This window comes from Phyllobates terribilis, unplaced genomic scaffold (genome assembly GCF_046119375.1).
Source record: "Phyllobates terribilis strain yellow unplaced genomic scaffold, ASM4611937v1 Scaffold_211__1_contigs__length_3443825, whole genome shotgun sequence".
NCBI lineage: Eukaryota > Metazoa > Chordata > Amphibia > Anura > Dendrobatidae > Phyllobates > Phyllobates terribilis.
The window spans coordinates 1085298-1109920 of record NW_027362971.1 but is presented as its reverse complement, the minus strand read 5'-3'; the positions used below and the strand labels follow the sequence as shown (position 1 = coordinate 1109920).

Sequence of the window (24623 nt, the reverse complement as noted above, 5' to 3'; positions counted from 1 at the left end):
AAACACATGCTAAAAAGAAAGAAAGAAATGTTTATTAAATGGAAAGAGGGAGGCATATCTAAAAAAGATTATAATGCAGTCTGCAGATCCTGCAGGGCACGTATCAGGTTAGCTAAAGCTGACAATGAATTAAGGCTTGCAAGAGATGTCAAAAGCAATAGAAAAGGATTTTGGGGGTATGTCAAAAGTAAAAGAAAAGTCAAAGATGCTATAGGATTTTTACAGGATGAAAATGGCGAAATGGTAAGAGAGGATGTTGAGAAGGCCGAACTTTTTAATTCCTATTTTGCATCTGTTTTCTCTCAGAAAGAAAATGTAACATCAACTGATCTTCACTGTCCTTTTAAAGGAATAGAGGAATCCAAGTTATCTGTAAACAGAAAGATTGTGAGGGAATATTTAGCTAACATAAATGAGTTCAAGTCTCCAGGTCCAGATGAATTACACCCCAGAGTACTGAAGGAGATCGTAGAAGAAATTTTAGAACCACTCTCCATAATCTTTGAAAATTCTTGGAGAACAGGAGAAGTCCCAGAAGACTGGAGAAGAGCAAATGTTGTTCCTATCTTCAAAAAGGGGAAGAAGGTGGACCCAGGGAACTATAGGCCGGTGAGTCTGACTTCTATACCAGGAAAGATCTTTGAACAAATTATTAAACAACATGTATGTAAGTACATGGATAAGAATGAAGTGATTAACCAGAGTCAGCATGGGTTTGTAACTAACAAGTCATGTCAGACTAACTTAATTTCCTTCTATGACAGAATCACTGACTGGGTGGATCAGGGAAATGCTGTAGATATAGTATATCTTGACTTCAGCAAAGCATTTGACAAAGTATCTCACACCATCCTTATTGAAAAAATGACCAAGTATGCAATGGACCAGGCAACTGTTAGGTGGATTCATAACTGGCTTAGTGATCGGACTCAAAGGGTGGTTGTAAATGGCTTCACATCCAGCTGGATGAATGTCTCAAGTGGGGTACCACAGGGCTCCGTCCTGGGACCTGTATTGTTCAACATCTTTATCAATGATTTAGATGAAGGAATTGAGGGTAAACTGATTAAATTTGCTGATGACACAAAGCTAGGAGGGATAGCTAATACTAGAGAAGAGAGAGAGAGGATTCAAAAAGACCTAAATAAACTGGAGCAGTGGGCAGCAACCAACAGAATGGTTTTTAACAGGGAAAAATTCAAAGTACTACATCTGGGCAATAAAAATGAAAAAAGCATATACAGAATGGGAGGAATAGAGCTAAGCAACAGTACATGTGAAAAAGACTTAGGTATACTAATAGATCATAGACTGAACATGAGTCAACAGTGTGATGCAGCAGCAAAAAAGGCAAATACAATTCTGGGATGTATTAACAGAAGCATACAGTCTAGATCACGTGAAGTCATTATCGGTCTTTACTCCTCTTTGGTCAGACCTCATCTGGAATACTGTGTACAGTTTTGGGCACCACATTTTAAAAAAGACATAGACAAACTGGAGCAAGTTCAGAGAAGAGCGACCAGAATGGTGACTGGTCTGCAAACCATGTCCTATGAGGAACGGTTGCAGGATTTGGGAATGTTTAGCTTGCAAAAAAGAAGACTGAGAGGAGACTTAATAGCTGTCTACAAATATGTCAAGGGCTGTCACATTGTAGAAGGATCATCTTTATTCTCATTTGCACAAGGAAAGACTAGAAGCAATGGGATGAAACTAAATGGGAGGAGACACAGATTAGATATTAGAAAAAACTTTTTGACAGTTAGGGTGATTAATGAGTGGAACAGGCTGCCACGTGAGGTGGTGAGTTCCCCTTCAATGGACGTCTTCAAACAGAGGCTGGACAGACATCTGTCTGAGATGATCTAGTGAATCCTGCTTTGAGCAGGGGGTTGGACCAGATGACCCAGGAGGTCCCTTCCAACTCTACCATTCTATGATTCTATGATTCTATGAAATATGGGGCTGATCTGGTGGTTCATAGATTTTATAAAGCTGTCTGGCAACGGCAATGAGAGCCCAGCTACCAGGAGGAAATGGACTTTTTTCCTCTTGGCAGCCTCCGGCTTTCAGTCGTAGAGGCGTGGCCGGCGCGGCTTCAGTCACCACTCATTAGATAGTGAGCATCAGCTGTAACCGCACCCAGCACTGACTGACAGCCAGCTCTGTACTGATGCACTGCTGAGCCGGCTGTCATTCAGTGCTGGGGCACAGTTAGAGCTGCCACTCGCAATCTTCTGAATGGTGACTGAAACTGCTCCAGCTAGGCTAACAGTAAGTATTATATAAGCTTTGCCAGCTTACATTTTGTCAGGTATTCCTCAGAGAGACGCCACTGGGGAGATCAAGCAATATCTCGCCATTGCTGTCACTCTGTCAGGATTTCGTCAGGAATACGTGAGCACACGATCCTAACTACTCACTATGTAGGTATCTGCAAGCGACCAGTGAGCGTATAGCGTCACACCTCTGGATTCCAACGCATGAAATATGTGTAAACGCCCCCCCAAACGGTCACTGTCAGTTTCACGATAGCCCAATTATTTTTATTCTCTGCCACCACCATCCAGATTTTAAATATAATACAAGCCTGGGCGGATGTCTGCATTCTGGTAGCGTATATAGCTTCGGGGGAGGGAACGATTACAGGACAAAAGAAACAAAACTATTAAATTTTATATTTAATCCAAAAGGGAGGCAGTGTTATGAAAAATATACAAGATTTTACAAATGGGGACAATACAAAACATGGGCGGTTACACAAAATATTAAGGATTAAAGAAGAAACTTACTCTATACAGTTCTCATGGACGAATCAGCATAGGTGGAGGAGGGGCTCCCCGATTTGATTTGAGCGCTATTGAACGCGATCGGTTGCTTATAGTATCTATACCCCCTGGCAAAGAATGCTCATTTATCCTCCGTGGACTCTTTTATGCCTAAGGGGAGGTCTGCCCACACACCCCCTGTGCTGACATCACGGGGGCTGGTATCCAGCCTGCACATTTTATTTAAGATACCTGGTTTTTGGGATAACTTATCACTGGTTGATCCCAGAAGCCCAAAAGTGATACCATATTTTCTATTTTGGTTTTACCTTAATTTAGAGACCACACATGGCATTGTTGTGATCTGCTATTTTGTTACTTTTGCGCCACAGCCCCCAGGAGGGGCTTACGGCTACAAAAACATAAGCATATTGTTCCTTGGCTGACCCTGCCACTAAAAATATGGGTCTCATCATTATCAGAATTATGGAATTTCCAATATTCCATATTTTGCATCGGTGCCCAAAAGTCTGGAGACTTCGGTTAAATTCCCTTTGAAGTCCTGGGAATGAAACTTCCTCAGCTACATGCAAATTGTCCCAAGCCTGTGTCTAATCATCCCCTGCCTCGCCAGGGGAAAACACACTCGCATTTTAAGTAGGTTGGTGGCACCTCTTGTGTGCCAGCGTTTGTTTCAGCTACTTCGGCTGTGGGTGATAATTTGCAGCGAGACAGATGATGGACTGTCAGCTCTTCTCTTGTGACAAATGGGGGATAAGGGAGGGGTGAAGAGGGGCTTGGGAGAAATGGTTAATATTTTTAATATTTCTCAATATTTCCCTGACATATAATAGTAATTTTCATCTCTACAGTGCCAACCTATTCTGCAACACTTTACAGAGATGACACTCATACTTCCTGTATTTTCATGAAGCGTTTTCAACAGGTTCTTATCATAAGAGGCAGGATTACAATGACAGGTTGATAATACAAAATCCACCATCCACCTGCTCCCACTCCCTTCACAATAACCTTTTTCACTTGCTCATTAGATGCTTTGATACAAAAGATAAAGTCGGGGGTCTGACCATTGTGGCTATATACAGGTATTGTTTCCTTAAACAACAGGAAATTAGAGTCTATAAAATAACCCAGTGGCCGGTGTGAAAATTTCAAGATTTATTTATTTATTTTTAATACGGATTGTGATTTGTAAAAAGAAAAATAATATATATATTTAACACAAAACCTAATTTAATCAATAGGTCATGTTCTGATGATAGCTTCTTTGAAGGATGGCACATCACAAGTTGGTTTTATAGCCTTTATTGCTGTGAAAGCTTTCATGTTTTTTCATAACGTCACAAAAATTATTTACAAGTTACATCTCAATTTAACAGGTTCGATGTCACCCTGCATTTTGTCTCTGAGATGCCATTGAAAAAAATATATATATATATTGATCAACTAGACATTTCCTTCCTAAAATCCACAGGGATCCTACACAATTTATTTACATACAATCGCAGGAGACAAAACAATTGTTAGAAACTATAGTATATGTTTGATTTACGTAAAGAGAAAACAAACTGCAGGACGTTGTTGAAAAGCTAAAGATTGGTGGGAAGAAGATATACTAAAAGTGTGACAAAGAGTCACTTCCTAGTCCTTTCCTGTGTCACACCTGCCCACATTGCCTGCAGTGAATCCTTTTTTTACCCTCCTAAGCCGTCTATATGTGTGTGCAGGTCATAGGAAGTTGACTAAAATGATACCTTGATATCTGCAATCAGATGTCTTATTTCCGAGAAATCCAAGTTTTTCTTAATATGTAAATGAGCTGTTAAGATCTATGGGCGGGACATAGAACTCCCTGAGAATCTGCCTCCAGATTTTATTTTAAATAAAAGGAGGCGTTACCAGTGTGAGACATGTAGATCAGGAGAGCAGACTGTCAGTCATTACATGTCTCACACTGCCCCTTTTATTTAAAATAAGCTCTGTGGGCAGATTCTCAGAAAGATTTTTGAGAATTGCAAATCTGCCAGTTTTGTGCCAATACATTGTACCCCCACAGTGTAGTGCCCCATATACTATAGCACCCCCATACATTGTGCCCCCATACAATGTAGAGCCCCCATATATTGTAGTGACCCCATACATTGTACCCAGCTTGTGCTTCTGACAATATGCACCCTGTAAATTGTTAAGTTCTCTCTCCCAACTAAAATAATGCCAAACAGGTGTCCGCTTACTGCGGTTTAGGCACAAAGGGGCTCAGAAGGAGGAGGGCATTTGGATTTGGGAGCACAGAATTCACTGGATTTTATTTCCAGAGTCTTTGTTCTACCAGTAATGTGGGACCCCCTATACTTCCAGTGACAGATGACGGACCTGAGTGGGGGCTGGTTTTGTGCAGGATAAATTAGGGTTTTATTGGTAACATTTTGGGGTACATAATGTTTTTCGATCGCTTCCAGAATAAGGCTGGATCGCCTTCTTGTGTTCTTCGCTGAGCACTTACGTCGAGGTTTCCGTGTAAATCCCACAAAAATGCGATTCACACTAAAGCCCCGACGGAACCACCCACCATAATGAGGCAGATGGAGACACTTCATACACCGTTTAGTGTCTGCTACGGTAGTCTCCGTCTTTTTAGGCGTGCACAGATCTGTGGTCGTCCATACTTGTGCGCTAAAAAGATGCCCAAAATGATGGGACACCGCCGGAACACTGACCAGTCCAAAAGAACTCCATCGGCCTCGTAAGTGAGTGGCTCTGTCCGGGGTTTTATCTGAATCGCGGCTTTGGGGAATTTACACAGAAACCCTGACGTACGTGCTCAGCAGAGAGCACAGGATAAATGTGATCTGAGCCTTATTCTGATTTTTGGCAGAATGACCAATTAGACAGCAGTACAAGAACAGTTCTTATTTTTATTTTTATGCTGTTCTTCGTGCGGTAAAAGTGATAAGACGTTTTATTCTTTGGGTCGGTGCAATTACAGCGATACCAGATTTATATAGTTTTTGTATATATTGCTGCTATCACACAGTAAAAAAGCTTTTTTTTATAAAAACTATTTCGTCGCCATATTCTGAGAGCTGTAACGTTTTTATTTCATGGTGACTAGGTATGTATGAGGGCTTAGTTTTTGCGTGACAAGTTGGAGATTTTATTGGTACCATTTTGGGACACAATGTTTTTTGATCGCTTTTTTAGATTTTTCAGATATAGAATGAATAAAAAACAGCAATACAGGAATTGTTTTTTGCGGTAAAAGTGATAAGACCGATTTATTTGTCAGGTCAGTACAATGACAGCGATACCAGATTTATATATTTTTTTTATGCTTTGCTGCTTTTACAGACTAAAAACAATATTTTACAAAAATGAATTTGTTTTACATCATCATATTCTGAAAGCTGTAACTTTTTTATTTTTTTCCCGAATGAGACATATTGTTTTTTGCAGGATGGTTTGGCATTTTTATTTGTATATTTTTTTTTACATATGAATTTTTGATCGCTTTTTATTACATTTTTTGTGTGGCAGTATGATGAAAAAGCAACATTTTTGCCATGGTTTTTATGTTTATTTTTTACTGTGCTCACTGTACGGAATAAATAACATGACAGCTTTATAGATTGGGTCTTCCTGGATGCGACGATACCAATTATGTGTACTCTTCTTTGTTTATCTTTGTTTTATCACAAAGGCTGTGTTTTTAGTGGTGAAACGGCTTTTCAAGATTTTTGTGCACTTTTTTTTGTGTTTTTTCTTTAACTATTTTACTATATACTTTTTTTCACTGTTTCAATAAGTCCCACTATGGGACAGGTATAATTTTTACTCTGATCGTTGGTTTCATCCACTGCAGTACTCGTGTACTGCAATGCCTGAGACCTGTCAGTGTCTCACTGACTCAGCCTCTTAGACCCTGCTTATAGCTGGATCTCACAGGCCACCGTACTCTGGGGTCATCAGATGACCTTAGGGTACCATGGCAACGATGGGCACCCCTATTATGATCGCGGGGGATCAATCCTGCCATTGGGGGTCTTTTAACCCCTTAGTGTCACTCAAGGTGCACGAAAGACTAAATGTAACACAAAGGGAGGGGCAGAAGGGAGCCCAGACTCTAGGGAAAAAGGGGAGTGGAGATCTCCTAGGCTGATCAGATATCACCCTGTCTCCCTTGACAGTCCCTAAATTGGTTCCTCACCAATCGCGGAACAGGAACCTAGACCCTATATTTCCCTAGTGCTTGGCCCTGGATAGGAAGGGGGTGGTGAGCACTAGTCGATCCCCACTAACAACTAAAGACAACAAGGGAGACATACACGGGGGAAAGTAGCTTAGCTTTAGCCGACTTCAGCAAGATAACTCCAAATGTCCTCCTAGCACCACAGAGGAAGATAGCAGTCTGAGAGCTCCAAGCATTCACAAGGAAACATGTGAGTATCACAGGCCCCTCCCTGCTGCAAAGTGAAACTAGTTATACACCCAGACCTGGGAGTCAATTAGAGCAGGAGGGAGGTAGTAGCCGCTGGGTCCTAGCGTGAGACAGATTTAGAAAGGTGTCTGTAATGCCAAACGAAGAGATCTTCTGCAACCAACTGCAGGGCGACTGTCTGTCACATCTGACACACCTGTGATACATAGACTCCGCTGTCGCGACTGACAGTGCTGTTTAAGGGGCTGATGGTCCCCGATAGGCTCCAAAACTGGCCAGGCCTGATTCTGCAGGGTGTCAAGTGTCTTATACAGCTGTCACCTGCACAGATCCAGAATAAGGTCCCTTAATGGCTGCCATTTTAATACGTATTCGCAGTACATTTTCTAAATTGATTACAACTATGTGTTTTTGGCCATAGAGCCAAAATTTTATGTTTCGATAGATCGGACTTCGACAAATGTAATTTATTTTTTTTTCTGTTTTTATTCTTAATGCGGAAAAGTGAAGTAATTTGAATTTTTATATATTTTTTAAACTTTTTATTTTTTCACATAATTTTTTTTTAAGGAAAACCAATATTATTTTTTTGAGGAAGGGGGGGGGGGAATTCATTTGGAAAGTTCTTCGATTTTACTTGTCACTTAGATTTCCCAGAATTACTCAGTATTAATAAGATTTATAACAACTCAAAAGATAAAGGGTCAGTAGTTGTTTTTAGGTAAAGGGGGCCATATAATGGGATGGGGGTTTGAATATAGGCTGTTATATAGGAGGATCGTGTTGGAGGGTCTGGGTATGGTGTTTGTTTTGCAGCGCTCTTATTTCGTGGTTGTGTTAGGTTGGCGCCTTTTGTGTTAGAAGTGAGAAAGAGAATTGGATGTGGGACTATGCAGGTGTAAGAACAATAATTCTGAGGGCGAGCTCAGATTACGCCAGGTGAGGGGACGTTTTTTTTGTTTTTGTAAAACATGAAACCAGTAAAACCCCTTACACAATATGGCCACTTAAATAAGTTCTTCATTTCAAAGCGCAAAACCGGCTTTATTCTTTTTATTCCGTGCCGTTATTTATAAAAAAAGAAATCATAGCGACAGCTAAAGAATGAATCTAACATTCGACACCCCATGTAGATCCTAAAAAGACGTGGCTGACAACTATATAAAGAATATGGGGTGTTAGTCTCAACAATTATGTTGGGTAAGGTAGAATTCAAAGAAAGCAAAGGCCGGTCACATCTTGCAGAAGTGCTTATGTTCAGGTCCCTGTGTTAAGTCACGTTCATACGTGGCAGATTTGATGCAGATTAAAAAATGGAAGAAAACTAAAATCCCTGACAAATTGCAGAATAAAATATTTAAATAAACTATATGTACTGGAAAAATGTGTGCTGTGGATATTAAAATCAGTCACATGTTACAGATTTGCTGCAAATTTTACCCTTTGCAATGAAAAGGGGGAAACCTGTCACTCACCTGTCCTAATTCCAATGTTGGTGTCACGCAAGGTGTGGGAAAGACTTAGTGCAACACAAAGGGAGGAGGAGAAGGGAGCCCAGACTCTAGGGAAAGGATAGAGTGGAGACCTCCTAGGCTGATCTGATATCACTCTGTCTCCACTAACGTCCCTATATTGGCTCTTCACCAATCGCCACACGCGTGCCTCGCCCTATCTTTCCCTGGCGTATGGCTAAGGCTAGGGAAGGGAGGAGATGAGCACTAATCGATCTCCACTAAACACTATAGACAACAAGGGTGAACAAACAGGGAAATTGCTTAGCTTTACAGTCATGGCCAATAGTATTGAGAATGAGACAAATAGCAATTTTTCCAAAGTTTACTGCTTCATTTTTTGTAATGGGAATTTGCATATACTCCTGAATGTCAAAGAGTGATCAGCTTAACAACAATTACTGTACTTGCAAAGTCAATATTTGCCCAGAAAATGAACTTTAACCCCCAAAACATATTTCAACATCATTGCAGTCCTGCCTTAAAAGGAGCAGCTAACATCGTTTTAGTGATTGATCCATTAACACAGGTGTGGGTGTTGATGAGGACAGGGCTGGCGATCAATCAGTCATGATTAAGTAAGAATGACATCACTGGACACTTTAAAAGGAGGCTGGTTCTTGGTATCATTGTTTCTCTTCAGTTAACCATGGTTATCTCTAAAGAAACACGTGCAGCCATCATTGCACTGCACAAAAATGGCCTAACAGGGAAGAGTATCGCAGCTACAAAGATTGCACCTCAGTCAACAATCTATCGCATCATCAAGAACTTCAAGGAGAGAGCTTCCATTGTTGTCAAAAAGGCTCCAGGGCGCCCAAGAAAGACCAGCAAGCGCCAGGACCGTGTCTTTAAACTGTTACAGCTGCGGGATCGGACTACCAGCAGTGCCGAGCTTGCTCAGGAATGGCAGCAGGCTGGTGTGAGTGCTTCTGCACGCACTGTGAGGCGGAGACTCTTTGAGCAAGGGCTGGTTTCAAGGAGGGCAGCAAAGAAGCCACTTCTCTCCAGAAAAAACATCAGGGACAGACTGATATTCTGCAAAAGGTACAGGGAGTGGACTGCTGAGGACTGGGGCAAAGTCATTTTCTCTGATGAATCCCCTTTTCGATTGTTTGGGACATCTGGAAAACAGCTTATTCGGAGAAGAAGAGGTGAGCGCTACCACCAGTCTTGTATCATGCCAACTGTAAAGCATCCTGAAACCATTCATGTGTGGGGTTGCTTCTCAGCCAAGGGAATCGGCTCACTCACAGTCTTGCCTAAAAACACAGCCATGAATAAAGAATGGTACCAGAATGTCCTCCAAGAGCAACTTCTCCCATCCGTCCAAGAGCAGTTTGGCGCCCAACAATGCCTTTTGCAGCATGATGGAGCACCTTGCCATAAAGCAAAGGTGATAACTAAATGGCTCATGGAACAAAACATAGAGATTTTGGGTCCATGGCCTGGAAACTCCCCAGATGTTAATCCCATTGAGAACTTGTGGTCAATCATCAAGAGACGGGTGGACAAACAAAAACCAACAAATTCTGGCAAAATGCAAGCATTAATTATGCAAGAATGGACTGCTATCAGTCAGGATTTGGTCCAAAAGTTGATTGAGAGCATGCCAGGGAGAATTACAGAGGTCATGAAGAAGAAGGGGCAACACTGCAAATATTGACTTGCTGCATTAACTCATTCTAACTGTCAATATAACCTATTGGTACTCATAATATGATTGCAATTATATTTCTGTATGTGATATAAACATCAGACAAACACTAATAAAAACCAGAGGCCAGCAGATCATGTGAAAATATAATTTTGGTGTCATTCTCAAAACTTTTGGCCATGACTGTAGACGACTCCAGACAAATGCGCACATGTCCTCAAGCTCCAGAGAGGACGAAGTACTGCTCTTGCTAAAGCCTTTACAAGGAGTAATGAATATCGCCGGCACCTCCCTCTGGCACACAGCAGGTATTTATACACCCAGGCCAGGGTGTTAATTAGCCAGAGGGAGGTAGCCAATGGGTCCTAGAGACAGCCTCTAAGAAGATGTCTGTAATGCCAGACGTAGAGATCTCCTGCAGCCAACTGCAGGGCGACTGTCTGTCACTTCTGACACACCTGTGACAGTTGGGCTCCATATCTTCCTTTCCCGGCAACCAGCTCCCTCTGCTCTTGTTTAGGCCTTTTTAGGCCAGTTCAGGCAGCACCACACTGCCTAACAAATACAGCTCAGCCGTACTCAGCTTTACTGCATATATTCTAGTGACTTATCAGTTTAACTTAACTTGCCAGTTTGCTTTGTCGGCTCTTCTGTTCCAAGGTACCCATTTGCACACTCGGCTCTCCTTTACCAAGGTGTCTGTCTGTATAATCGGCTCTGCTATTCTAAGGTGCCTGTATGCACACTTGACTCTGCTGTACCAAGGTGCCAGTCTGCATACTCAGCTTTGCTGTACCAAGGTGCCAGTCTGCATAATCAGCTTTGCTATGCTAAGGTGTCAGTCCCCACACGTGGTTCTGCTGTACCAAGGTGCCTATCTACATACCCAGTTCTGCTGTTTCACATGCCATACAGCATATCCAGTTCTGCTGTTCCACGTGCTCTCCAACATATCCAACCCCACTGCTCCACACAGTACCATGTGCCTTCTACCATATCCAGCTCCACTATTCCTTTATGTACCATGTTCTAGCCAACATATCCAGCTGCGTTGTTCCACAGTGCTCCAGGTTCCACAAGCTGTCTGGCTTTTCCAACTATGTGTTGTATTTTACTGCACTAACACATCTGGTCCGTGCTCATCCAGGCCTATGGCTTAGACAATCCAGTTACATGCACTTTACCGCATGCACAGCTTTTCGAGCAGGTCATAATATCCTCATGGAGGATTTTCTTGACCTGCTTGAAAGACTGTGGATACAATAAAGTGCATTTAATTGGATTTGGAGATAGAAAATGGTTTGGACTGCTTTTTTAAACTTTTCCTTGCACCAGTCTTTATGATTCTGATCTATGAGACTGACCTTAATCTCTTTATGGGACTTAGTGAATCTACCACACCTGGTGAGCCATATCAAAACTCTTGACAAATTTGCCACAGATTCTTCACTCTTCTTTCACTGTTGAACAGCTCATGCAGACGTCCGTGCAACATGGTCCGAGAACGTACCTCAATGCACGGGACTCCTGACCTGAGCATGACAGCTTAATATAATTCTGTGAGGCCGTCACGCTAAGGTCAGGAGACACGCTTACTGTCCAACCATTACAGTCCGTGCATGGAACGTGCCGCACACACGTCTGCACGAGCCCTAATTGGTAGGAGACTCTTAGAAATATTGATTTGCTTTGTAGATGAGAAAAATGGATGCCATACTGATGGCAAAATTAGATATACAGACCAAGAAAAGGATAAAAATCTATTAAGGACGTATGCAAAAAAATAGTAATAAAGTAACAGCAGCACATTGGGGGCTTCCATGAGGGTATTTTAACTCCCCACGATAAAAAAACAAACAAAACTGAAACATACAAAAAGTGTAAACAACAAATTGGTTATGGAGATACATTACTACATTTTAAAAGATAGCATTGGCATCAACATTAAATTGGTTGTCCAACCAAATGCCCCTGCTGGCGATTCAGCTGCTCCACGTCAACAGAGCAGCTCTTCTTCTTCCAGGCAGCTCAGATGACGGGGCGTGACTGCTGACATCATTCTGATTGACTGCTGGCTCCCCACAATTAGACAGTGGAGAGCTGGCTGTCAATCAGCATGATATTGGCAATCACATCCCATCTTAGCTGAGCAGATGAGAAGCTGCTGAATCGCCAGCTCAGAGCAGTCACCGAATGCTCCTGCCAGCGATTCAGTTGCTCCACATCAACAGAGCAGCTCTTCTTCTTCTGAGCTGCTCAGATGGTGGGGCGTGACTGCCGATGTCATTCTGATGGACTGTTGGCTTCCCGCAGTCAGGCAGCAGGGAGCTAACTGTGAATCAGCATGATGTTGGCGATCACATCCCATCATCTGAGAAGAGTAGATGAATCGCCAGCAGGAGTGGCCACTTTGTGCCGGCAGAGATCGGCACCGGGCACAACAGGCAGGTAGTTATCAATTACCTTGCCAATAAGTTCTTCTCCCATAGTGAAAAAATGAATAATCCTGGATAACCCCTTTAATTAATAATATCAAGATATTCACATTTTTTTAATGAGTGCCTCATCAGATCGCCAGGAAGCCTTTTTTTCATTGTAATTACAATGTTATTATTATGAATAATTAATTATCTTGAGTATGTTATAACAAGCCATATAATAGAGCCATACGTAACACGAAAAACATTTCCTCAGAGCCAATTAATCTAATTCCACAAAAGGGATCAGTGTAATGAAAACCTCTTGTATTTTTTTTTTCTTTAGCTCCTCTGAAACTATCATTTTACCGGAGTAAGAACACCTGCAAAGATGGAACAATACATGACCCTACATGTAAAAGGACGACTGATTGCTGGGGATTAAGAAAATGTATGGTAGTTGCTTTTAGCAAGGCAATTCCATACCAGGTAAGTGGGTTGTAAACTTTGAAGAGGTATTTATTAATGTACCAGAGCGAGCAGAAATACCACTATTAGTGTGTTCTGATAAAAGGTAATTGGAAACTGCAAGGATTCCGACTACGAAATGCATTAACCCTTTAGATCACGTCAGACAATACCTAATGCAACTCATATTGACAAAAAAAATATTGCGTACACATGATTGTTTTCGAAAAGCAAAAGATCAGAGAGAGGGATATGGCTGTGATTATGTCGGTGCCTTCTTTTCTTTGTACAGTTTATCACAGGATGATTTTTTTTTTGCTCCAGGTATTTATTGATGTCATTATTTGAAAAATTGTTGGCATTGTACATTAAAGGGAACCTGTTACGTTGCACATGCGGTCCAATCTGCGGACAACATGGTATAGAAGAGGGGAAACTGAGCAGAATGATATATAGATAGGAAAAGGTTCACTATGACTTGTATTTTATTCCTTGAACTCCCTGATATTTGCATATTTAGGAGTCCAGTGGGCGGTCCAACTAGTGATTGACAGCTATCTTTGCATGATTAGTACAGGAAAACCAAAGAAATGAGCCAGAGCATTAGTCAGTACGTATGCAATGTGTGAGAGCATGACCATTTCACAGACAAAATCGAAGAACAAAAAAAACAAAATGATCAAATAAACTTTTGAAAGTAAATAAGAAAATAGTACAGATAAATAACATAGGGGACTTAGTTAACACTATTTTTATCAAAAAAGAGTAAAAGACATCCCACCACGACAAGGTGAACCCATCGGGACTGTCCTATCTTGTCTCTAGTGTCAAAAAAGTCATTTCTTGTATTTTGTACAAACAGGAGCATGCCCCCATTTCTGAGATAGGCATTTCATCTATATAGCATCCCATGGACAGGTGCCTGAACAGTCGGGCCTCTGTCCTGCTCTACCCTTATCTACATTGAGGTCGGCTGACACAACATAAGGTTTTAATACTAGAAATAGGAAAGGAATGTCCCGATTGGGTTCACCTTGTCGTAGTGGGATGGCTTTTAGGCTTTTTTGATCAAAATAGTGTTAACTGAGTACCCTGTATAGAAAGCTGTGGGGTCATTTTTTTTAAATTAAATAATTATTTTTCAAGAGTCTAATTAAATAATTTGCACAGTTTGGTTTTTACAGTCTCTATTTATCCCTGTACATAGCAGATGACAGCTATCAGTCAGATCCATAAGTGAGCAGTGATGGTTTGTAACACTTTCGCCTCTCGTCCTGAATCACCTTCTAAGCTGATTTATTACCACATAAAAGTTGGGTGGGTTGAAAAAAAAAAAAACATTTTTACAGCATTTACAGTGTAAAAACGACATGATAACTTTAGTTACTGTATATATTATGGTGATAAAGACTAACACATCCTTTATATATATATATATATCATAATATCCCAGAGGTGTATATTCAACAAGTATATCATGTGGATATATGGCACACATTTATGTTTGTCACGTTTATTTTTTTTTGTTGTTGTTATTATTCTCAGCTCCATTCTCCACCATTGACATTCAAACTACAGAATCACATGGGTTGCTTCATCACAAGCATGTGAAGTGGAACTCAGCAGGGATGACTGCAAGCAAAAACACAAAAAGCACAGAAGGTGGAGCACACCAAATATAAGACTACAGTCTCAACCCCAAGACACAAGTGTGTGCCTTAATGGGCCTTAAATAGGTCTAGGGAGAGGATGTCATTGATTCATGCCAGGCAACTTGCAAAACCCAATGTGGAGCACAAAAGAGGGCAGCCGATCCAGGGGAAGGAAGCAGAGCCCGGGATACCCAGGACAGGTGTGTAACATATACATGTTTGGGGTAAAATTCTCTTTTAAGCCACTAGTGGTGGCGGAACGTGTGATACTTCTCCTAATCTGTCAAGATTCCTCCGCTCAGTGTGTCTTCAATGCAGTGAGTGACAGTTTTGCTGCCCTATGGAATCAGGGTCATGCTAAGCTGTCAATTTGGTGACTTGGAAAACAAAAGCAGTTGGAGCGGCAATGGTGAAGAGCCTAAGGTTTGGGGGGGAATGAAGGGGGTGGATGTTGTGACCACTCACCTGGTCCTGTTGTGCAAAGGAGCCCTGTGTCGCACCCCCGGGGCCGTGGGGTACTCGGCAGCCGGGCCCTCAGATGCTTGGGGGATGTCACGGTGGCTGGCCCGGTCCGTGGCCCAGGATGGACAACTGGAAAGAGGGGAATGTATATTGGGATAATAGGTTTGTAAATGTTCGTGACGCCACCTGTGGTGTCTGGTGAGGATCACCAGCGCTGCGGCAGCCCACTGAGGCCGGTGTTAAGGCAGCTTGGGTGGTATAGCTCCCCACAGGTGGAGCTAGGCCTCAGGGCAGCGTATGAGGGGGGATGTAAGGACAGATGGGACTCAGCCGGGTCAGAGCAAGAACAGGGACACACATGATAGTCACTTCAGTACCTTTTACTGATGGAAGTTCAGGCACATCCAGGAGCACTGTAGGGTGAAGGGTGCATATCAGGATCCTCTCCAGTGAGCGGGTGTAGGGCCTCCTGTTTCTTGCCTTTGTGTAGTAAGTTTCTGACCTGCCTGGAGCTAGGCCTAACTTTGTTTCTGTTCTGCACCTGCTGACTTGGTGATAGGGCCTTCTGTTGGAGATCACTCTCCTTATTCTCTGGGGTCTCCGTGATTCCTGACCCTGGTACGTATCAGCTTTTGGTGATCCTGGGACATGTAGTTCGCCAGGGGTTCCGGTTGTTTTCTACTGGTCATGAAGATCCACATAGACTCGGACCCGGTGTCCGGTATATGCTTTTGGGTGAGCTTGTAAAGCTCCTCTGCCCCCTATGTTACTTTCTTCCACTTGCCTTCGGCCCCGCTTGGTCCCTCACTAGGCTACACACACTGCAGCCGGGACGGTGCTCTTCTTCGCCGCTCTCAGAGTGTCGGCACACTCCTAGCTCTCTATCCTGAGCTCTGTGAGTTCTAGTCTGGACTCACTCTACAGACTATACTGAACTCTTTCTGCAGGAACTGCTAGGCTCTGGCTCGACTGCACTGACTCCTTCTGTGTCTGAGCAGGAACTGCTGAATCACTCAGCTGCCTAGCTCCACCTTCCCTATTTATATCCCTATCGGGCTCACTCTGGTGGTCTGAGGTGGAAGGTGGAGGGGTGTGTATGCTGTGGGGGCCTCTTGTGGAGAAATCCGGTAATGCACCCCTCTAGCATCTGTGGTACCAAGCGCAGTCGGGCGCCACACCCGCACAACAAGGGAACAAGGCTTCAGCGGTCACATGACCAGGACCGTGTGACCGAAGTGGGCGTTCCACAATGACATCACGGCAGGTCCTGTAGTAGGCTAGTTGTAAACAGAGCAGCTTCCACCGCTCTCCACAGGGGAGATTAGCAATCAAGAAAGAAGGAATTGTGTGGTGTTAGTGAAGCACTTAAGGCCCCGTCACACTAAGCGATGCAGCAGCGATCCCGACAACGATACGACCTGTCAGGGATCGTTGCTGCATCGCTAATACATTGCTGGTGAGCTGTCAAACAGGCAGGCTCACCAGCGATGAGGGGAGCAGCGATATCGTGGAAAGAATCGTTCCACGATGTCCTGCTCCCGTTCCCAGCCTGCTGCTTAAGCAGGAGCAGGCTGGTAACTATGGTAAATATCGGGTTACTAAGTGCGCGTGTGCCCCTAGTAACCCGCTGTTTACCATGGATACCACTCTGCTACGGTGAGCTGGAGCCTCCGCTCACCGTAGCAGAGTGGTATCTATGGTAAACAGCGGGTTACTAAGTGCGCGCGTGCCCCTAGTAACCCGATATTTACCATGGTTACCAGCCAGATCGTTGGTCCCGCTGGTCACACACAGCGATGTGTGCTGGCCAGCGGGAGGCCAACGACCAAAAAATGGTCCAGGACACTTTGCAACGATCAGCGACCTCACAGCAGGGACCTGATCGTTGCAAAGTGTCACACATAGCGACATCGCTGGTGAGGTCGCTGGTGAGTCACCAAAACCGTGACACAGCAGCGATCTCACTAGCGATATCGCTTAGTGTGACGGGGCCTTTAGTTTCGATAGCAGAAGCTATCTTCCTCAGGTATCTACCTGAGGAAGATAGCTTCTGCTATCAAAAGGCATCGTGGCGTTAGAGAGCGTACTAAACAATAAAAGGCTAGTGTTAAAACCTAATCCCCTGTCTAGTTGTTCTAGCGCTTCACTAACACCGCACAATTCCTTCTTTCTTAATTTCATGATTGACAGCTCAGTCGTCCAATCTAGTGCAGGGGCGTGCTGCGCTGTTGGTATTTTGATAGACAGCTCAGCCGTCCAATCTAGTACAGAGGCAAGCTGAACTGTTGGTATTTTGATAGACAGCTCAGCTATCCAATCTGAAACTGGGAGGTGCTGAGCTTCCTTCAGGCATTCCCTGTTCTTAGTGGTTCTTAGTGATTACCCAGCTATTTAGCTAAGCTGTTAGTCCCAGACCTTTGCCAGTCGTAGCTTTCAGCTCAGTGATGTGTTCTCTCTGTGCTCTGAACTCAGTCATTCTAATCTTTTGTTGCCAGACCTTGGATTTGCCTTTTGACTACCCATTTCTATTACCCCTTTTGCCTTGGCGCACTCTGACCTTGGAATTCTGACCCCGCACTGTGAATTAACTACGCCTTTGTCTCTTCTCTCTGTCCAGGCTCTTGACCTTGGACTCCTTGACTTCCCTGACTCACACAGCTTGTCTTTGAGAAAAGACTCAGCATCACACTAACTTGCTGCAGACCCTCTTTTCTAGCTGTATTATACTTTATTTTACTTGCTTTTATTTTCATGTATTGTAGGTTAATTTTGCAAGTTCTTTTTTCTTTCTATTGAATAATTTATGTTACGCTCGCGCCCGGACTGACTGGCGTGAGCGTGATTAGTGATCCCACTGTACCATGAACCGAGGAGTGTCTGGAGGGGCGTAACTAAGTATCAACCCGGTCCGACCAAGGACGCACGGCGACTCAGTCGACTCCGTGAACCAGGGAGGAACCAAGCAGAGGGACCAGGTGCTACTCCAGGTCAGACCCCGGTCACAGCTGTTGACCCACACCGGGGAATGCAGGAACAGGCAGGTTAGCTGGTATGCAGACAGGTGGGTACTGGCAGGCATGGCTGGTATGACGGCAGATGGGTACTTAGCAGGCACGGCTGGTATGTAGGCAGGTGGGTACTGGCAGGTGGGGCCGATATGCAGACAGGAGGGTGCTGACAGGCACCGCTGGAATGCAGACAGGCAGATACTGGCAGGTATGAACGCAGGTTGGATAGGGACCAATACAGACTGGGATACAGGAACAGAGCCGCAGGTGCGGTGGACTAGCAGAGCAAAATTGCAGGAGCGGTGAACAAGCAGAGCGGAGCAAAACCGCAGGTGCGGAGAACAAGCAGAGCGGAGCAGAACCGCAGGTGTGGTAAACAAGCAAAGCAGAGCAGAACCGCCAGAGCGGTGAACAAGCAGAGCAGAACAGAACCGCAGGTGCGGTAAACAAGCGGAACAGAGCGGAACCGCCGGTGCAGTAAACAAGCAGAGCAGAACAGAACCGCAGGTGCGGTAAACAAGCGGAGCAGAGCGGAACCGCCGGAGTGGTGAACAAGCAGAGCGGAACAGAGCAGAAGGTGAAGGCAGACAGGACAGGGCTCTGTTCACATGGAACAGACTGGAAAATACAGGAAGATGGTTAGAACACAGGAGGTAGATACAGAGGCAGGGAAAGGGGACAAGCAGAACCAGATACACACAAGGTACTTACAATGAAGTAGCAAGTGGACACAAAACTCAAACAGAAGTACAGAGACAACGAGTTGGAGTTAGGTGCAGGTTCAGACACTGCAGGCAAAGGGAAGGTACGGACATAGAGAGAAACAAGTAACGGGCTAGGACACTGTTCAGACAGGAACTGAACCGGGAACAAGATACAGGAACGAGCCTGGGAACTCAGCCCCCAGGGTGGCGGAAACAGACTAGAAGTCAGAGATACAGGTAGCAGCCCTGGGTACTCGGCCCCCAGGGTGGCAGAAACAGACTTGAAGTCACAGGTACAGGAAAAGGCCCTGGGTACTCGGCCCCCAGGGTGGCGGACAGACAAGAGTCAGGACAGGACCTGGCACCTCAGTTGCAAAAGACAAACTGAGTGCAAGTGTTGCTCAGGCACCTCCTACTGGGTGGAGGGGGTTTAAGTATCGAGTGACTCACAGCAATAGGCTGGGGACGCATTAGGACTGTTCACACAGTAGCTATAAGAAACAAGCAGAAAGCCGCGCCGACGCCCTAAGCAATCAGACAGGAGACATGGACACAGTAGGTAATGGAGCAAAGAGTGCAGCATGGACAGACAGGTAAGATTGCGGTCTTGCATGGTGGGAGGTGGTGCACCATGCAAGCACGCCGCCAGGGATGTTACAGTTTAATGATGGCATCATTCTGATACTTGGGATTTTCAGTCCTTATTTTACTGCATATGGGGTAAAGATTTCTCGAATCCACCATGTATCAGTTTGAGGACTCTTAGTAACCTTTGAGATTTTTTTTGCCCTCTTTTTTATTGTTTTTAAATATTTGATCCTATACAATTGATTATTTTTGGTAGCTTTGTTTATTACACGGTGCTTATATCACTCACACCCACTTCTCCTTTCTTGTTTGTTTTGCAAGTTATTTTGGTGTGTGGTACTTTATATGTCAAAATTATGTGTAACTGTGCACCATTCCGAGGTCCATGCAGTCTTGGTGGACATGTGTTTCCGGTGCTGGGAGCGGGTGGGCACCTGAGTGCAAATATACGATTTGCATACATGCAGTCACCGGCCAACTAGACGTGCACAGCATTGTTCAATGCAAGTGTATTGAGCGCGAGACCGGACACGTCTAGTCGGAATGTGGCCAGAAGTATGCAAATCATGTACTTGCGGTCACATGACCATTGGATCCTGGCACCAGAGAATCCTGACAGTGCGCAGCATGCGCACTGTGAGGTTTCACAAGTCTGCAGTCACATAGAGTGACTGTAGACTTGAGCCCCAAGCCTGGACAACCCCTTTAAGTCTTAAAAAGGGATCATTAATTGATGTAGCTTTCCATATGGTATAAGCTTCTAAATAATCCTTCTACTAAAATACATGTAATAGAGTCATATTATACTGTTTCCCAGAAGTAAGTGCTGCCAAATTACCAGAACCAACCGCCTCGAGGGCTAGCTCCAAAGAGCGGCATTAATGCCTAAGGCGATAAAGCCAGAGAGGCAGCATTTGCTGCCAGATTAAATATGTCTAGATGTCTGTTTACTAATTAAATGTGCTGTTAGTCTGGCAAAAGTTTAATGACTTTGAGAACCTTCTGAATTATTTTTTTAAGCTTTGATGTTTTGCTTCGTTTGGATTGGCACTCCTAAATATAATACTTTGTTTGCTATTGAAACAATGCAAGAAGAAGAAGAAGAAGTTGCAGCATGGGAAGTATTTACACGGCTCTACTGTTGGAAAAAAAAGTCTCATCCCTTGGAGTTATCATCCAATAATGAGAGCGATTTTGATTTTAGCATGGATTTTATCGATTGAGAAAGTAAAAACTAACGATGATAGCAAGTTACAACAGCTTGATTTTTTTTCCCTAACCTAACAACTGTTTGTCTTCTTTCTAAACTAATGCAAACTTATAAATAATTGTGTAATTACAACTCAATGTTGCAATCAAGTGACCACGATGTAAACAGGTTGTTCAATCTTCTATAAATAAATTGTTATTTAGTTAAAAGTTATGCAACTTTATGTCCAACAGTTATATTCATGACAGTTCATGAAACACGAACTGTGCTCAGATGACAATCCCATGGCTGATTGCAGGGTGTCATGACCTGAGCGAATTTCCTCATAGACCTATACACCTGCAATAAAAATTATTCAAGCCCCCCATTGCAAATTTGATTTATTAGCAAAATGTACAAACTTTCTGCCATTTGTAATAAATAAAACAAGAACAATTTAAATAACCGAACACAATAATATAACAAGTTGTTTCTCCAAATTCAGCACAAAATGTAACTTTTTCTGACAGCTGCAGTCTCAGAATTATTCAAGCCCTTTATGACAAGCGTTTTTAGTACTTAGTAGAGCTCCTCTGGCTGTTATGACCTGCTGCAAACGATTAATAGCCAGACTCCAGTTTCTGGGACTGTTCGTGAGGAATCCATTTTCCTACTATTCCTGGGTTTGTGTGTTGCTACCACCTTCTTCAGATGCCACCAAAATTTTTTATGGGGATCAAGTCAGGTGATTCTGGCAGCCACTGCAGAATCTTTAGAAACTTTGTACAAAACCATGCATTTGAGGCATGCTTGGGATCACTCTCCTGTCCAAAAGTCCAATGACACTCAAGATTCAGCTTGACGTTTTCTCCTAGGATTCCCTGATAATTGTTCTACAGTCAAATTGGTTCAGAGACAAAAACAGTTGAACTTACCTAATTTTGTGGTACTGAAAACGAATATGATGCTTAAATTTGCTGCTTGGCTGTAATTTTCAAGATCCAGAGGAGGTTGTAATTACTTATGGGACCTTTCATGCAGGCTTACAGAAAAATTGCATCTTTATTATTTCATCATCACTATGACATTGTTTGTAGCTCATCTATTACATCATCTATTTAGTCTATTGAGCCTTTAGCATTCTATTATTTTAGGGTGACCAACCAAAAAACACCAACTCAGCTCGATGACATAATCCTAATTACAGTTGTATCACCTACTATTACAAATGCTCTCTGTGTAAGGTATACAGTTTTAGGAAACAGTAGCTTAGTTTCTTAGCGTATTGACATGTTTCTATATGTTTTTTTCAGATATGCCTCTTTCTTGCAATAACAAAGTGGATAGTTTTTACTATATATGCGGAGAAGTAACTTTTCTGTCACAGAAGCGAAACTTGACTACCATGATAAAGAAAGCCTACAACCTGTATTCTGGCTACGGAATTTGAGATCAGGACAAGAGTTGGGCTCCACACATATGCTGCAATAGATGTGCATCACATCTTCACCAGTGGTTGCATGGGAAGAGGCAGTCTATGCCTTTTGCAGTCACAATGATCTGGAGAGAGCCAACCGATCACACTACCAATTGATACTTCTGCATGGTGTCCCCCATTAGGAAAGGAGTTTCAAGGGAGAGGAATTGGACTTGGTGTCACGAAGCATCTTCCTCTCATGACCCAGACTTTGTCAGCAACCTCAACTGAACCACACTTTGTAACACAAAGGGAACTAAAGGATCTAGTTTTGGCTCTGCCCAACAGTAAGGCTGAGCTCTTAGGTTCCAGGCTACAGCAGTGGAATCTCCTAGTGGGCGATGTTCTGATTCCTTTGTTCCGCAATCGTGACAAAGATCTTGTCCAATATGTCTTCATGGAGGGCGATCTTGTGGCAGGCAACAACATCAATAGTTTAATGGAAGCTCTGAAGATAAGTCATGATCCAGAGGAATGGAGGCTTTTCATCGATTTGTCCAAAACAAACCTAAAAGCCGCCTTACTGAATAATGGCAATACTCTACCTTAAAGTCCAGTTGGTTATGCAGTCCACATAAAAGAAACCTATGACAACATGAAACAGCTGTTGAGGTGTCTGAACTATAACCAGCATTTGTGTACCCTCTGTGGTGAATTAAAGGTGGTTGCCCTCTTACTTGGTCTCCAGGGTGGATACATAAAGTACTGCTGCTTTCTGTGTGAGTGAGAATTTCACCACAATAAAAGAGCCTGGCCTCTCCGACATTAACTTCAGCCAGGGAGTAAAAATGTCCTCCATCCAGCACTTGTTGACTCATATAAGATTTTGTTACCACCATTGCATATCAAGTTGGGCCTCATGAAGAACTTTATAAAGGCAATGGATAAAAATGCAAAAGCATTCAAGTATCTCACTGATAAATTCCCATGGTTGAGTGCAGCAAAGATAAAGGAAGAAGTCTTTATTGAACCTCAGATTTGTAAGCTTCTTCAAGATGAGGAGTTTCTCCGTTTGTTGCAGGACAAGGAAAAGGCTGCATGGGTAACATTCACATTGGTGGTAACTAATTTTTTGGGAAACTCAGGAGCAGATAACTATGACGAGTTGGTGGAAAATCTCCTTAAAACATATAAGGATCTTGGCAGTAACATGTCCTTAAAGATCTATTTTTTACATTCGCATCTAGACTTTTTTCCACCAAACTTAGGAGCAGTGAGCGACAAGCACGGTGAGAGATTTCACCAAGATATTGCAGCTATGGAGAAAAGATATCAATGGAAATGGAATCCATCAATGCTGCAGATTACTGTTGGACAATTGTAAGAGATGATCTGACGCAGGAGTACAAGAGACAAGCAAAAAAGAGTGATCACTGAATGAGGACCAAATTTTCTATTGCAATTTCTGTAACTGTATATAATTCTGTTTATAATTTACTTATTTGAATTGTTGCTAAGTCTCTTCTAAATAAATATTAGAGAATTGGCATAACAAAATATTCTGCATCTTTATATCTGCAAAAATAATAATGTTTCAAAGTACTGAAACTTTTATGCATTGATTTTATGTAGCAGTAAAAGGAAAATTCTTTGATATCATAAAAACAAGAGCCAACTAAAATTTTCATTGTCAGATTTGAATGAATTCAGGAGGTCAAAATTATTAAGCAATGGCTCGTTTCATAACTGAACCTGACAACTTATGCAAATATGTAGAATCCATCTTTCCCTTCGCACACTGCAGGTTTCCAGTGCCAGAGGAAGTGGAACAACACCATATATAACTAACAATATAAGAGCGGATACACTTTGGTAGGTTCCTAGTAACGGGAAACGCCTTACCGTGGCTACCTGGTACACGTGAATTGGCCAATTTATGCGCCAAGATTTCTCAATTATTTCCATTTTCTTGAGCAGTATTGCTATTCAAATTTCATAAATTTCATGTTTGCATACTTAGCGTTACAGAGTGCTACTTTGTTAGTTATATATGGAGATGGCTACTCTTAGTAAGTGTGGCGCCCTGCTGTGCAATAGTGCCACAGATCCTAGAGGAGTGCCTTAAAGGATTTCTCCACAAGAGGCCGCTCACAGCATACACACACCTCCACCCTACCTCAGACCACCAGAGGGAGCCCGGATAGGGATATAAATACGGAGGGTGGAGTTAGGCAGTTCAGTTTTTCAGTTTCAGTTCAGTTCCTGCTGACAGGCATAAAGGAACAAAGTCTGCTTAGGGAATAGAGCCAGTTCCTGCAGAGTG

General features: G+C 43.0%; 1 long non-coding RNA gene across 1 annotated transcript in view; it reads left to right on the top strand.

The window, feature by feature from the left end:
- The window catches only part of LOC141213720 (uncharacterized), a 36762-nt gene extending 14293 nt beyond the window's left edge, over nt 1-22469 (top strand). The window contains exons 2-4 of the long non-coding RNA XR_012283085.1: nt 13159-13301; nt 14826-15132; nt 22197-22469. This is a non-coding gene — a long non-coding RNA (uncharacterized lncRNA). The remainder of the gene's footprint in view (nt 1-13158; nt 13302-14825; nt 15133-22196) is intronic.
- Nucleotides 22470-24623: the final 2154 nt, after the last annotated feature.